This window comes from Lepus europaeus, chromosome 2 (assembly GCF_033115175.1).
Source record: "Lepus europaeus isolate LE1 chromosome 2, mLepTim1.pri, whole genome shotgun sequence".
In the NCBI taxonomy this organism is placed as follows: domain Eukaryota; kingdom Metazoa; phylum Chordata; class Mammalia; order Lagomorpha; family Leporidae; genus Lepus; species Lepus europaeus.
Genome location: NC_084828.1, coordinates 129,529,486 through 129,544,895, shown reverse-complemented (window position 1 = coordinate 129,544,895; position 15,410 = coordinate 129,529,486). Strand labels below are relative to the sequence as shown.

General features: G+C 40.0%; 1 pseudogene; it reads left to right on the top strand.

Annotated features, from left to right (window-relative positions):
- The first annotated feature begins 2,163 nt into the window (after window positions 1–2,163).
- Window positions 2,164–3,734, top strand: LOC133751731 (mitochondrial outer membrane protein SLC25A46-like; annotated as a pseudogene).
- The last annotated feature ends 11,676 nt before the right edge of the window (window positions 3,735–15,410 follow it).

The following is a 15,410-nucleotide window of genomic DNA, read 5'->3' as shown; positions in this document are numbered from 1 at the left end:
TGCAGCCAATGAAGTTGTTTTTGCAGGTCATTTCTCTTTCTTTGGCTATGATTATGAGGGTGTTTTGAAAGGCTCATGGAAAATGTATATTAAGAAAAACTCATGCATTAATATTAAAACAATCTTTGCAACCAAATAAACATATTCTTTAATTCTGTTGTTCCATAAACTTCTTGAAGGATCTTAATTTGACCCATAGAAGTGGTTAGATGGAGCATTCTGAACAATCTTTAGTCTGTATTGTTGTCCAGTTTTTGTATTACTTTGAAGAGATGTGATAGAGTGAAGCACAAATTGTTGGCCTTGGTGTCACCCACTGATAAAATTGATGCCAAACACCTGGTGGGCGTCTTTGGGTACTGGGGATGATTGGACGGTTGTTTGGCCCCTTTAGTCAAGGTGACCACTGAAGTCATCAACATTGAATAATGCCCTTTGAAACATCAGGAGCTGAAAGCTATTAATCAAACTAGGTGTCAGACACTATTTTTAAAGTCTTTAGCCTAATAGCAGAATGATATAACATGTACCTGAAACCTACATGCCTATTGATTGGAGTCCATGGCAATCTGGAATTTCCATGGAAGTGCGCCAACTTCTCTGATCTCGAACATTTATATCACTGAAACATCCACCAAATACATTTATTCAGAATTGCAAGTCTATCTCTGTTCATGGGCATCACAGAGCCAGTCCATGTAGATACAATTCTAAGAACATAATGATATTCCCTTCCTCCCTTGTTCCCTCCCTCCTTCTGTACCCCTATTTCCCTCCTACCATCCTTCTTTCTCCCTTTCTTTTTTTAAGTTTCTGAGATAACATATTTTACATTTACAAAACAGTAAAAGGGCTTAATACTTCACCAAATAAGAAGTTTAGCAAGTAAAAAAAAAAAAGGCTCTATTTTATGGGAATATAGACAATGAATATAAATAATGATTGAATGGAAAAATGACCATTTCACTCATATACTGTAAATTTTAAAGTAATCACAAATCATTTAAAATAGTAAAACATTCTTAACCACTGGTATGACAAAGGTATAAATCAAAGTTTTACAAAACTATATTTCCAGCAATATTGATACACACAGACATTTCTTTATTTTTTTAAAGATTTATTTATTTAAAGTCAGAGTTACACAGAGAGAGGAGAGTCAGAGAGAGAGAGAGAGAGAAGTCTTCCATCTGCTGGTTCACTCTCCACATGGCCACAATGGCCAGAGCTGTACAGACCTGAAGCAAGGAATCAGGAGCTTCTTCTGCATCTCCCATGCTGGTGCAGGAGCCCAAATACTTGCACCATCTTCTACTGCTTTCCCAGGTCACAGCAGACAGCTGGATGGGAAGTGGAATATCTGGAACTTCAACCATCGCCCGTAGGATGCCGACACTACTGGTGGCAGCTTTACCTACCATGCCACAGCGCTGGCCCTTCTCTTTACTTTTGTCTCATTGGGTTATTTCAAAATCCTTGTCCTTGAGGTCAGAATTCTTTCTTCCTCTTGGTCTATTCTTCTGATAAAGCTCTCAGTAGTGGTATTAGCCGGCAGAAGCTTAGGCAGTTCCATCTGATTCACATATGACTTCTGGGTTCATGACTTTCATGAGCTCTTTAGTACCATACATAAGTCTATGGCCATTAAAAAAAAAAGAACATTCTGACCACGGTACACCGCCACTGCCTTGGCAGCTCAACAGCAATCCCTCCACTCCCCCAAGAAGGAGTTTTCGAACAACAGAGCTACTCTAGACTTTCTTTCAGTCCCTCTGGGAGCACGTGCCATTGCCAGTTCTTCCTATTATACCTGGAAGAACACATCAGGTGTTGTAGAAACACAAAAGGAAAAGAACCAGAAGTAGACCAACCAGCTGCAAATGGTGAGGCTGCCTGAAGAATATTCCTTTCGCCACTTTAGTAATTTCTTACCTGAATTTCTGGGGTCCTGCCCTAGGTCTTTCTGCTTGTAGTAGCGGTTCTCATGGGCCTAATAAAATGTAACCTGAGACTTCCGGTTGTTAGAATCCCCCCTCCCAACAACCCCCCCCCCCCACACACACACCAGGGCTGTGGCAGGGGCGACTGTCCGAGGTCACCGAGGTCACCAGGGCCCGGTAGTGGCGGGAGCCAGGTAGGCGCTCCTCGTGCTGCAGCGCTGACATGGATTTGTGGCACCTGGATGCATTTAGTGACTTGGGCTACTGCGCGGGGCCTGGGACGAGCCGGGCTTCAGCGGGCACTTTGCCTTCAAGGTCTTTCAGCTCCAGCCCGGACCTGGGCCACTGGATGAGGGTTGCGCCAGACAGCAGGGCAGCCAGCCTGCACTGGGACGAGAAGGGTCCACGGCTCGCTGTGCCCTCCACCTCCACACCGCACGAAGGCCCCGCAAGGAGCCTTTTCCTGGCAGGGGTGGCGGTGACTTTAGGGGCAGAGCAGTTGAATGCACTTGCTGGATTTGATATTGGACTTGCGAGTCTTTTTACAGAAAATGTATTGGCCCTTCCTTGCATTGTCCTAAGCCATCAATGTCGGGTTTATTACCATGACAGGCATTATTATCTCATTCCATTTACAGGCATCAATATTATGTACAGCTTCAACAAAACTCAGGGACCAAGAGCCCTGTGGAAAGGAATAGGGAGTACATTTATTGTCCAAGGAGTCACACTTGGAGCAGAAGGCATAATTAGTGAATTCACATCTTTGCAAAGGGAGGTTCATACAAATGGAATCCTGGACAAATAGATCACCGTCTATTGAAATCCCTAACTTATATAGTAGCGATGCCTTTTTATTGAAGTAGTACAGACTGAAATAATTCGATACAATACTGGCATTTTGGAATGTGATAAAGAAGGAATTGGAGAAGTGACAACTTTGAGAGTGCCTCATAGCAAACGACTTCCGCTTCGTTCCTTGACCTTCCCCACCATGCTGCACAGCGTTCTTCATCACATCATCACCTCAGACATTCAGATGTTTGTTCTCCCAGTTCTTATTTATTTATTTATTTTTTGACAGGCAGAGTGGACAGTGAGAGAGAGACAGAGAGAAAGGTCTTCCTTTGCCGTTGGTTCACCCTCCAATGGCCGCCGCGGTAGGGGCGCTGCGGCTGGCGCACCGCGCTGATCCGATGGCAGGAGCCATGTGCTTCTCCTGGTCTCCCATGGGGTGCAGGGCCCAAGGACTTGGGCCATCCTCCACTGCACTCCCTGGCCACAGCAGAGAGCTGGCCTGGAAGAGGGGCAACCGGGACAGGATCGGTGCCCCGACCAGGACTAGAACCCGGTGTGCCGGCGCCGCAAGGCGGAGGATTAGCCTAGTGAGCCGCGGCGCCGGCCTGTTCTCCCAGTTCTAAAAAGACTTTCAATAGCCGCTTAGTAGAGAACGGCAGCCCTGTGCAGAATATGTTGGATGCTTATTTTTCAGAATTTATTGTTAATTTTACTGCCAGTCTTTGACGTTATACTTTACCCACTGGAAACACATTTGCACTGCCTTCACATTCAAGGAACATGCAGAATAATTGACAATACAGAACTTGGCTGTGAAGTGCTTCCAATTAACACACCTTATGGGAATGAGAGAATGCAGCAATACAAAAGGCCAGAGGAAGGAGTGCTTGGTTTTTATAAATAGTTGGTGCTGTTATAATACAGTTTACACTGCATGCAGCTGTCTTACAGATTACCAAAATTATTTACTCTACACTTCTTCAGAATAGTGTTTGAGATTTGGGTTTCATCACTGGCTAATCCAGAAGGTATACTCTGGGCAATTTGCTATGAAATGATGAGGGCTAGAAGAAAGACTGGGAGGGAAAATGGATTAGAAAGTGAGCCTGGCAGAAAAAGCCCATTCAGATTATGTTGACTCTTCGTCCTTTTTTTTTTTTTTTTTTTTTTTAAGGTATATGTATTTTTTTTTCTTTTGGATCAAGCCTATTGAAGATTTGAAATCTCAATAAAAATAACACTTTGTATGATTTAAATTGTAGCTAGTGTAGCACTCATGCTTAAGTAAAAATGATAATAGGCAGAAGCAAAAACCTTTCATCAATGTAAATTAAATTTCATACAGTATGATCTATCTCTGACCTTAATATTTGCTGCATGTTTATTTTACATTCTAGACTGATACTGATATAGTCTTAATACAGTTTGTAATATCAGTTATTACCTTTAAGAAAATCAAAAAGGAATCAAAGATTTTAAATTGCATTTATGTATAATTATTTTCATGCTATTATATATGTATTATATAAAGTCACTTATGTACCAATATATAATTTGGAATTTCCTTAATTCTTACAAATTCTGTACTTTTAGGTCAGCTTATTGCATAAAACAAAATCATATACTTTCTGATTGAATGTCAGAATAAAACATCAAAAGCCAAGATACTCCCAAAATTTAAGTCAAATTTAGCCTAGCTGGGCCAGTGCTGTGGCTTAGCTGGTAAAACTGCCTCCTGCAACACCAGCACCAGTATTCCACATGGGAACAGGTTCAAGTCCTGGCTGCTCCACTGTGATCCAGTTCTCTGCTATGGCCTGGGAAAGCAGAAGATGACCCAAGTCCTTGTGCCCCTGCACCCATGTGGGAGACCTGAATGAAGTTCCTGGCTCTTGACTTCGGATCAGCACAGCTCCAGCTGTTGTGGCCATCTGGAGAGTGAACTGGCAGATGAAAGACCTCTCTCTCTCTCTCTCACTCGCTCTTGCTCTCGCTCTCTCTGCCTCTCTGTAACTCTGCCTTTCAAATAATAATTTTTTTAAAAAAAAATAGCAGAATAGCACACCTGTCCATATCCAAACCCAGTGTTTCAAGCCCAGCAGCTTAAAATTTGACATACATTTATATAGATTCATTTCTTTAGCTATTTATGTGAATTGTCAGGCTATTTTTAGAATCTTAAGAGGAAATGTAATCATGGCAACTGTTACTGTTTCCACATGTACTTAAAAAAGCTTCACATACCTTTCATTTATGAATGACTTGTATTAGAAGAACAAAATTAAAATTTACCTGCAAATTGTACCTCTTCCCTACTGTATAGTCATTATTAAATAATAGCTTTAATTTTTATTTTCCTTCAGGTTTTGCTTAAAATTTTGTTTTCCAAATTAGATATTCATAAAGGGAAAAAAGAAATTATCTTTATCACTTTTTAAATTTGGTTGGATGAATGCTAAAAAAATGTAAACCTTAAAGGAAAATTGTTCTTGTGTTTTCTGAATGAGGAGAAAAAAATATTTCAAAAAATAAAGAAAAAACAATTTTTAATCAATTTAAAAATTCTTATGTTTATAAATTTAATTTGAAGAGTTTGACTCTTTTATAGAAAAATAATATATTTTTGGCCTATCATTAAACATTTTAAAATGCCATTTCTTTCTTTGGATATCACAGTTTTACTATAAACTGTTTACCCCTCTGAACCACTAAGACTTTGCATTAATGTTATCCAACCTAGAATGTATACAAACCAAAACTTAATTTACTTGTTAAATATCACAGGAATGGTTCCTTTGGTGATTAAAAGTGTTGAAACAAAAAATACTCAAAAAGTGTGAAACATAAAATAATAATTATCTCTACTGTCTTGAGTTTTAGTTACTGAAATGACATAGGTTTTCCATTATTTAATTTTAGCTCCACTAAAGCTGGAAAATAAAATCACATTTTATTACTGATCACATTAAAATTTTATAGTTAACATCTTTTAGATTATGGTTTTTAAATTTATTTCTTCTCAATTGCTAAATAATTTTGTGTGTATGTAATATATTCATCTTTCTGGAAAACTTTCACTTTTATTATAATGAAGGTGGTTTCAACATGAGTAAGCCAAAAATTTTCAAGTTTTAGGAAATTTTTATAATAGAATCTGAATGGAATTACGTGTTTAATAGTGAAAATCTGTAGGATTCTTCATCTAGCTAAAATTTCTTAATTCAAGATTATTGGAAGTGAGTACAGACATACAGTTAGATCAATTTGTTTCATTATGGAATCATCATAATAGGCTGAACCACACATCAGTAAGGTTTGTCTTATTTTCCATCTCTGGAGAAAGTAAAAATTAACATTAAAAGCTAATATTGAAAAATGGTAAGTAAAATACTGATTATTTTTTACTGCTATTCCAAATTAGTTGAACATTCAAGTTTTAGCTAGGCAAATGTATTTCAATGATTTTACAAGAGTTAAGTAAAATAACTATTCTCCTTTAAAGTTGCCTTTTGTTAACATATGGGGGTTACCGATACCAAATACCCATTGGCTACATTTTCTTTTAAGGATTTATTTATTTACTTGAAAGGCAGAGTTACAAAAAGGCAGAGGGGGAGAGAGAGAGAGAGAGAGAGAGAGAGAGAGAGAGAGAGAGAGGTCTTCTATCTGCTGGTTCACTCCTCAGATGGCTGTAATTGTCAGAGCTGCACCAATCCAAAGCCAGGAGCCAGGAGCTTCTTCCAGGTGTTCCACGTGGGTGCTGGGAGCCCAAGGATTTGAGCCATCTTTCACTGCCTTCCCAGGCCACAGCAGGGAGCTGGATCAGAAGTGGAGCAGCTAGGACTTGAACCAGCACCCATATGGGATGCTGACACTACAGGAGGCAGGCAACTTTATCTGGTAAGCCACAGCGCTGGCCTCCCATTAGCTACATTTCTTAAGATAATAATAGTTCAGTATAGCATTTTTAAATTCAATATGACTAATAGCGTTAAGGAAAAATTCTCTAAAGTTCCACAGGCCCAAGGAACCTCTTAAATAAACCAGAGTAAGGCCATGGAGCTTTTGATATGCTTGCCTTACATAATAGGACTTCTTAATCTGAGTCAAACAGACTGAGAGTTATTCAACTAAAAACTGATAAATATTAACATATTAAATGTTAAATGAATATATGAGTTGTTTTACTAAATATGTGTATGAGGACTTCGCTGAGATGCCTTCCTCAATTTTGTTTCATAGGCCCTTAAAAGAAATCCCTAGGTTATTAAAGTTATTTACTGAAGTCTCCAAACTCACAGCACTAAATGTTATAAATATGAAATAGTAAAATAGCTAATTTGGAAATAGTTATGGATCAAGCTATATACACCTTAGCTGGTTTACTTAGAAGCAAAACTGGAGAGATAGGAGGGCTTGCTTCCTTTTACAGATTGGCCTGACTACTCACAACTCTGTTCAGCACTGACTTTGTCACAGTTGCAAAAAGCATCTGCTTAATTGGTTGCACAAATGCTTCAATATTCACATCCAAGTGTTCATATATTTGTTGAGAAAATTTTGGGGGAAAATGCTACTTTGATAGTTGTTCTGTCAACTGTAATAGAGAATGTTTGCCTTCAGGTTGCTTCCTGATGGAATAGAACAGATTACTCTGCCAGCTTTTCAAATGATAGCCAGGTTTGAATTCTTTTCAAATCTTAAGCAAGTAAAGTCCCTCAGTAGCAATTCACACTGTCCTAGCATTTGAATGGTTCTTAATGTCAGTATTTCTGCTTCTCTTTCTTCTCTTTAAAGTAGTTGTACTTAATCTCTCTCCCTCTCATAGACTGATAGACTGAATGTGTAATGTCTTAGTTTTCAGTCATTGAGTATCACTGAAATGGTACCAAGCTAAACAAACAAACAAACAAACAAAAAAAAAAAACAAAAAACTTTGTGATTTGACAATGAATCTTATACAATATTACCTCAGCTAGAAGAGATGTTTGTATTTGTGCCTTATTTAAGTTGTTTTTGCCTGACTATTTATTTATTTATTTCTAAAGGTTTATTTATTTATTTGAAAGTCAGAGTTAGAGAAGGAGAGGCAGAGAGAGAGGGAGAGAGAGAGATCTTCCATTCACTGCCTCACTCCCAATTGGCCATATCTGCTGGAGCTGCACCAAACCCAAAGCCAGGAGCCAGGAGCTTCCTTCGGGTCTCACACGCGGGTACAGGGGCCCAAGGATTTGGGCCATCCTCCACTGCCTTCCCAAGCTATAGCAAAGAGCTGGATCGGAAGTGGAGCAGCTGGGAGTCAAACTGGCACCCATATGGGATGCCTACACTGCAGGCGGCGGCTTTATCTGCTACGTCACAGCACCGGCCCGCTTACTGACATTCTAAATGTTTGGGATAATTTTTGTACTATGAAAAGTTCAATAAAATATTGAAATAAAACAAAAAAAAATGTACTCTGAGTCTAGCTCAACAGTGTTTCACTAAGATTGAATTAGTCAATGAATTACATACATCTGAGAAGAAAATTCCATCTTCAGGTCTAGGGAGGGAGGTTGACAGATGTACAACAGTAGGTGAGCTGAATCTTAATTTAAAAAAACAAATTTTGGGGACAGTGCTGTGCCGCAGTGGGTTAAAGACCTGGTGTGAAGCGCTGGCATCCCATATGGGCGCCGGTTCTAGTCCCAGCTGCTCCTCTTCCGATACAGCTCTCTGCTATGGCCTGGGAAAGCAGTAGAAGATGGCCCAAGTCCTTGGGCCCCTGCACCCGCGTGGAAGACCCGGAGGGAGCTCCTGGCTCCAGGCTTTAGATCAGTTCAGCTCTGGCCATTGCGGCTATCTGGGGAGCGAACCATTGGATGGAGGACCTCTCTCTCTATCTCTACCTCTCTCTTTCAAATAAAGAAAATAAATATTTTAAAAAAACCACAATTTTCATCAGTGCTTTAACCTAGAACATTGTTTTTTCCCAACATATAAAACTCAGAGTGGGATGCATTATGGGCTTCTTTAATTGCACTGCAAGTAGAGTACATTTAGTCAAGACTTCATCCTCAATGGGTAGCTTTCCTGAGTCTTAGGAAGTTGGTTCATGTGAATCCCAGGCCTCTGCTGTCCCTTGATAGGAAGTTGGAGTCGTGCTCGGGTCGTTGCAGGAAGCTGTGGACCAGGAACCAGGAGTTGCAGGTTGCCTACCGTCCCTTGAGCTCCAACCTGGAACAGCTGCTGGAGACGGGGGCACGGGTACAGCACTGGCCAGTTGGCGCTGGGTGAAGTCGTTTGTGGAGTTGTTGGCATCCCGAGGGGCTGTGGGTGAGGGTCGGGAACTTCTTGGGCCTAAGGGAGCCCATCTTGAGGAACACACCCTGGGTGCTGACTTCCAGGCTGGCCCCGACGCCAGCATGACTGATTGCTGCCTGTAGCCATCAACAGGAAAATGCTCTAAAGGTCCATCCAGCTCTGGTCAGCGAATCTGAATACTTCCTGTTCAGCCGCACCCCAGGACCCTGGCGCTGTGGGCCGGAAGCACTTCCACTACATCCGGGTTGGCCTGTTGCACTGCGCGGCCACTGCTGCCAGCCCTGGGACCCTGGGGCTCTTGTGCCCTTGGATGTCATCCAGGGCTGGGCCTGGGCCTGCACCCTCAGGTCCAGCTGTACATATGACACGTCTGTGGAAAATGAAATTGGTGTGCTCAAAGGTGACAAAATGTGGGTTCCTGAAGGCTGAAGGCAGGCATGGGGGGCCGGCAGGTGCGTCCAGCGCTGGGGGGATGCCTGGGCATGCAGCAGGAACTCTCGGGTGCCCAGAGGCGGCAGTAACAGAAAGCGGTTGGGACTTGCCGGGCCCGCAGGGCGGCCTGCGGTGCTGGGGCGCACCAGAGACATGCCCACGGTCCCGGGTGCTGCCAGCGGGGTTCAGGGCACTGGGCTGCACGCAGCGCACATGGTGCACGGCCCCCGGTGCTAGGTGCTCCCTGTCTCAGCGGTACTCCTCGTGCAGGCAGACAGTGTTGGTCGAAGCCTGGGCCAAGGGGCAGGGGCAGTTGGGCAGCCCTTCTAGGAAGGTGGCTTCTGGTCATCCAGCTTCGCCCAGGCCAGGTACTTAGCTCTAAATATTTTCTGTTTTTCACTGATGGCCCGATGAGATTTGTAAGCTAATTTCAATGTGGCCTCATAATATGATTAGTCTGTTAAAATCCCACAATATGTGTTGATATTAGGTTTATTAGCTAGTGTTCTAAATCTGGATCTATGATGTGTGTGCTTCAAAAGCTTGTGTATTTTCAACTGTTGGACGAAAGAGTCTACTTATACTGTCAATTTGAACTTAAGACTGTGTGGTGCATATCTTCCACATTGTGATGCATTTTTGTCTTCTTGATCTCTTAATTACAGGAAGAAGTGTGTTAAAAATCTTATAAATGGAATGCATCTGTCAGTTTCTCTTTGAATTCTGTTAATGTTTTTGCTTTCCTATCTTGAGATTAGTTATAATTCTGGAATTGTTATTGTTCTATCTACTAGGCACTTTTTTTTTTTTTCTCATGTTAGTGACTCAATGTACAGAAATTATTTTTGCCTTGATTCTATTTTGAAGATTAGCAATGTGGCTATACCAGCTTCCTTTTTGTAATTTCCTGGGATACGTTTGCCACATATTGAATGTCAGTTTTTTTGGTTCTGTGCTTTAGATTTGATTGATGTGACCAATATACAGATGTATATTTAAAAAACCTTCCGTACCATTTCATTTATTTTTAACTAAATAAAAGCAACCTTTTTTACAGATATATTCATAAGAACTACTTCACATTTATCTTTTATTGTGGTAAAAACACATAATATTTAATGTACCCTCACCAGTCTTAAAATGTGTAGTAGCTTTATATTCACATCATTGTATAACAATGCTATAGAACTTTTTCGTCTTACAATACTGAATCTCTACAGTAATTTAACATTATTTCTCTGTTTTTCTCCACTGAACCCTGCGAACAACTTCTTTTTGCTTCTATGATTTTTAATTACTTTATAGTGATCATTTGTTCTTTTGTGTCTAAAACATGAGGTTCCTTCATATTTTAGCATATGTCATAATATCACTTTTAAGACTCCATAATACTCCACATATATGTCTTTTTAAAACTTTTAAAAAGTTTTGATTAACACATAATTGTATACAAATATAAGGTACAGTGTGATATTCCAGTGATGTACACAATGTATATTGATCAAATCAGGGTAGATTGCATTTTAAGCTCCTTATCAGTTCTTTATGCTTGAAGCTTTAAATTTTTTCTATTTGTTCATAAAATACATAATTGGTTATTATCCACTATAGTCACTTAACTATGTACAAAATATTAGAACATATTTATTGTATCTAACTTTGCTTTGATACCTGATACTTAACCTCCTTCTGTCTTCTTCAACCCTCTTCCCAGTCTATAAAACCAATATATTACATTCACGATGTTTTTTCTCACTTCCACATATTTGTATGGATTATTTTACTTAACATTATGTCATATTTCCACCAAATTTCTATATATGATGACTCAATTATTTTTAAGTCTGAATGATATTCCATTATGTACATATATCACATTTCTTTCTCCATTCATTCATTGATAGGCGTGTAAGTTGATTAAATATGTTAGCTATTGTAAATAGTGCAGTAATAAACATAGGTTGCAGGTCTCTCTTGATACAGTCATTTCTTCTTTTGGCTATATAATCAGAGTGGGACAGATGGATCTTTGATAGTTCTATTTTTAGTTGTTTTAAGGAAACAATGGACGGCTATCTCTAATAGCTATTTTAGGCATGGAAAGCCAAGACACTCTGGCAGAAAAAAAAAAAAAAAAGGACCTAAATGAAAGATCTCTGCGAATGAGATCCCAGTAGAAAGAATGGGTACTGCATCTTTACTGAATTCATTTAACAGTTCTAATACATTTAGGTGAAATTTTCAGGTGTTTTTATGTATAGAATCATATCTGCAAATGGATGGTTTGACTTTTTTAAGATTTGATTATTTATTTGAAAGTCAGAGGAGAGTGTCAGAGAGAGAGAGAAAGAAAGACAGAGAGAGAGAGAGAGAGAATCTTCCATCTTCTGATTTACTTCCTTAATAGCTGCAATGGCTGGACCAGGCCAAAGTCAGGAGCCAGGAGCTTTTTCTAGGTCTCCCACATAGATACAGGGGCCCAAGCACTTAGGCCATCTTCCACTGCTTTCCCAGGCCTTTAGCAGGGAGCTGGATTGGCTGCAACAACAGGAGTTGGGCCAGGCCGGAGCCAGGAGCCAAGAGCTTCTTCTGGGTCTCCCATGTGGCTGCAGGGGCCCAAGGACTTGGACAATCCTCTGCTGCTTTCCCAAGCACATTAGCAGGGAGGTGGATCAGAAATGGAGCAGCTGGGACATGAATCAGCCCCATGTAGATTGCCAACTTTACCCACTGCACCAAGTGCCAGTCCCCAGCCAACTGATTTTGGACAAAAGTGCCCAGATCCTACACTGGAGAAAGGATAACCTCTTCAATGTATACTGTTGGAAAAACTACCTGCATATATGTAGAGGAATGAAGTTAGATCCCTATCTCTCACCATATAAAAAATAAACGGAAGAGGGATCAAAGACCTAAATTTAAGACCTCAGATTATGAAGTTGCTGGAAGAAATATTCGTAAATACTTCATTTGTAAAGGTGATGACTTCTTGGATAAGGCCCCCCAAAGCACAGGTAACAAAAACAAAACAAGACAAATAGGATTATATTAAACTTAAAAGCTTGGCTGACATCATTATGGAAGCTAAGACATTCCAGACTTCTGTTTACAAACTGGAGAGCCGGTAATACAAGTGATTTAATTTAGTCCAAATAAGAAAACCTGAGAACACAGAGGAGGTGGTGTGTCCTTGTTGTGATTTGAATAGGATTTGTCTCCCCTCAGTAAAGCAAATATTTAAATGCCAAAGTTCTTTGTAAGAGCTTTAGTGTAGAGAATTGATCCAATAATGGAGTCTGAAGGTGGGCCTTTGGACAGTGATTGAAAGCATTAGGTTGCTAGTGTAAAGTCAATGATTGAATCATTATGGCTAAATAAGGAGACACTAATTGGAGAACAGATAAAAGAACATGCTTTCTGTGTCTCTCTGCTTCCTGGTTAGACATGTGGTTGTCCCTCTTGCATCTTCTAGCCTTACTAGATGCCTAAACCAACAGAGTCACCTGACCTTGGACTGTCAGCCTCCAAACTGTAAGCCAAAATATGTCTTTCTTCTTAGATGCTCCTCTCAGATATTTTAGGTAAGGTAACGATAAAGCTGAGCAATACAGTCTTAGAGCCCCAAACCCAAGGCCCAAAAAAGATGCATGTCTATTTTGATTATTACGTAGTTTTTGGTATTGTCAGGTAGAGTACACTGAGGAATATTTAGACCAGCATATCAATTAAGTTTATTAACTTGCAGATCCCAGGAAAAGACCAACACAAGTTTCAAGGCCAGTGGGAAAGGGGGAGCTATGAAGAACTCTTGACCATTGAGTGAAAGCTTTTATTGGGATCTAGGATGTTACTTGGGCGGGACAAAGCACTTGGATCATCATCCAGTGCTCTCCTGGCACATTAGCAGGGAGCTGGATCAGAAGTGCAGCAGATGGCACTTGAACCAGTGGTCATATGGGATACTGGCATCCCCGGTTATGTCTTAACCTGCTGCACAACAGTATCAGTCCCAGATAGTGAGATTTGAAGTCCTACATTCTAAACTTTCTCCATGTTATTCTTCAAAAAAATTTTAAATTTATTTTTATTTATTTGTTTGAAACACACACACACACACACATACACAGAAAGAGAGAGAGAGAGGGATCTTTAATCAGGATTTGTTATTTTAAGGGGAAATGAGAATATGCACAAGAACTTAGGAGTCACTTTTTTGGGTTCACTGGATATAAAACAAAAGTATCACAGTCAAGTGATTCAGGGTATGGGGATTTACATATATAGATCACAGAAATAGTAACTGGTTGGAGACTACCTCTGTTAATGTAGATTAGTGGTGACAAGCCAGAGATGGTGCAAGAAAATGGGTGCTGAGGCTGTGCTATGGTTTGGGCTTTGAATTTCTCCAACAGCCCATTCACATGTTAAAGGCCTGGTCTCCAGATTAGTGCTATTGGTAGGTAGTGTGGAACTTTTAGGAGATGAGGCCTAGTCTGGGGTCCTTAGATTATTGTGGGAATGCATGTGCATGGTTGTTCTTTCAGAAGCTTATTTGATTTGAGCGTGGCGCCACCAAGTCTTTCTATCCCTAGCTCAAGATGAGACCACTTGTTCCATCCAATGCATGTTCCCTGCATGTTATTTTCTGCCATAAACCAATGGGACTTACTGATCTTGGCTTTGAACTTCCAAAACTTTGAGCTAAATAGTTTTTCTCTTTATAAAATTAGTTGCCACGAGCATTTAATTGTCATAATGAAAAGCTAATATAAGCAGCATTAATATGAGTTGCAGTTATCAAAACATCCTAACTCAGAGAGTGTAAATTCATCTTTCCTCTACACTTCATTGCAGCTGGGCCCTCTGTGGATTCAATAGTGCTCATCCACATCCATAAGTCTAATCTTCTTTACTCAGTCTACAAGCTCAAGTGCTAATCTCTCCTGGAAACACTCTTACAGACATACTCAGTTTTCTAGCTGTGTGGTCATCCTTTAGCCCAGTCAAGTTGCCACATAAATTTAGGATAACACTATATAATCCTCTTGAAAAATACAGTGTGGTTTTGAAACACTTGTAATTTAACTTACTGTAAACGTCTAGCTTGGTGAATGATAATACTTGCATATGTGCCCTATCTTTTGTAACAAAGCCAAGCTTATCACATGCACAGCTTGTTAACATGGTCAATAATAATACTGGCATGAGCTTGGCTTTTGACTAATATCAAGTATGGTTTTGTCAAATATCATCTTTGTCAGATGAATGGCTAAAAGCAATATGATACAAAACTTGAATGATCTATGATTATTTAAAAATTTACTGTGTACAAGTGAAATAAACATCTTTTCATTTGATTATTGTTTATAGCCCTGGCCTATATTTCTGTTGAACTACGGGTTTTTAACTGGCTGAACTCTTTATTTATTAGAGCAATAAGCATTTGACTATAATGTAAATTAAACATGTATTATCTGAAAATTTAAAAGGAAAGGAATGAAAGAAAGAAGAAAAAAGAAAAGGAAAGAAAGAGGGAAGGAGGGAGGGAAGGAGAAAAAAGAGGGAAGGAGAGAAGAGTATAATTATGTTCTTAGAATTGTACACATGAACTCTATTAACTCTATTCTCTTTATATTAATTCCAAATTTGTATAAACTTAAAAAATTAAAGATTTATTTATTTATTTGAAAGACAGAGTTAAAGAGAGGCAGAGGGAGAGAGAGAGAGAGAGAGAGCGAGAGAGAGAGAGAGAGGTCTTCCATTTGCTGGTTCACTCCCCAATTGGCCACAACGACCAGGCCAGAGCTGTGCTGATTTGAAGCTAGGAGCTTCTTCTGGGTCTCCCACATAGGTGCAGGGGCCCAAGGACTTGGGCCATCTTCTACTGCTTTCCCAGGCAGTAGCAGAGAGCTGGATTGGAAGTGGAGCAGCTGGGAT